Here is a 1,544-nt window from a genome sequence, read left to right as displayed (position 1 = left end):
ACAACAACAACAACATGTGTGTCCATATATGCACACATTAATAGCTTAAATGTTTAGCTAGATGCCTTTCAAGATCTGTGGTTGTTCTTGGGTGCCATCAAGTCGATTCCTTTCACAGTGACCCCACATGATAGAACAGAGCTGCCATGTTGGGTTTCCTTGGCTGGAATCTTTACAGGAGCAGATTGTGTGGTTTTTCTCCCTCAGAGCCGCTATATGTTGGTGGGCTTGCATTTGTAACTTTTGATTGGAAGCCAAGTGCTTAACTGCTGCATTGCCAGGATGATGTTTTCCATATTGAGTTATTTGGAATAGATGCCAAGGGCTCTCTAGCGTGCTATCAAATGAAGTCTTAATCTCAATATACTCAACCCAACCTATTGCCCTCAAGCCAGTGTCCACTCACGGCAACTCCATGTGCCGCACGCAAACTGCCCATAGGACTTGCTGCTGCTGCTGCTGTTATGTGCCATCGATGGGTTCCTACTCATAGTGACCCTATGTAGAGTTTCTGAGGAGCAGCTGCTGGGTTGAAATGCCAATTTTGCTGTTAGCAGCGCTACCCCAGGACCCCAGGATGAGCTGGGTGTAATCTTTACACAAGCAGATCGCCATGACTTTCTTACAGAGGGCTGTTAGTGAGTTTGAACTGCTGACCTTTAGGTTAGTGTTGTTGTTTTGGTTCCCACCCAAGTGACCTTGTGTACAAGGACATGCTGCCCAGTTCTGCACCACCACCAGAATTTAGGTTAGTAGTTGAGGGCACATCGTTAGCGCCCCCTTTAAAGGCATAACACTTTAAGAGCCCAGTGCTCCAGTGTGGTTCCTATCCTGCCACTTGGAGATCCTGAGGGCGGCTGTTTCAGACATTGGCTGCCTGTTCCTGCCTCCTATGAGGCTGTTGGCTGATGGGGGCCTAGAGACTTGGAACTGTCTACCTGGACCACCTTGCTGCAGCCAGACTCTCCTGTCTCCATCCCCAGATGACTGCAGGCAGTTCAGGCACCTGGACCAGGAACCTGCTTAGCCAGCCCCAGCTAGCTTGTCAACAGGGTGGCCCCTCCACTCTGGTGGGGATGCACATCTGAGCCAGACCCCTCACGCTGTCTGCATCAACCACCTTGCAGTAAGCTTTCCTGAGACCCAGCAACAAGAGCACCCACCCATGGGGAAATGACTCCCACCTCAGGAGCAAGGCATGGTCTTGCGAGGTGGATGCCAGATACCCCTGAAACATAAACTGGGTCCTCAAAGCAGGAAGCAGGTTGGTCCCTCTGCTCAGTCTCTTCTTTGGAGAGGTTCCTGTTAGGGGGTCCCATCCACCCAGCCAGAGAAGCCTCTCATCTACCTGGTGGGCAGCCCCCTGACTTCTGAGACCAGACAGGGCCAGGTACCAGGTCGGTCTTGTCCAGGTAGCCTCTTACCTTGCAACCAGTTCAAGCAGAACTATCTGCAGATGGCCCAAAGGTGAGTTCAGTTCCCTTACCTTGCTGCAGATTTGGTAAAGTAGAGGACCAGCAAGGGTGTGAATTTTTTCTTCAGTT

This window comes from Chrysochloris asiatica, unplaced genomic scaffold (assembly GCF_000296735.1).
Source record: "Chrysochloris asiatica unplaced genomic scaffold, ChrAsi1.0 scaffold00345, whole genome shotgun sequence".
Classification (NCBI taxonomy): domain Eukaryota; kingdom Metazoa; phylum Chordata; class Mammalia; order Afrosoricida; family Chrysochloridae; genus Chrysochloris; species Chrysochloris asiatica.
This window is presented reverse-complemented; position numbering follows the sequence as displayed.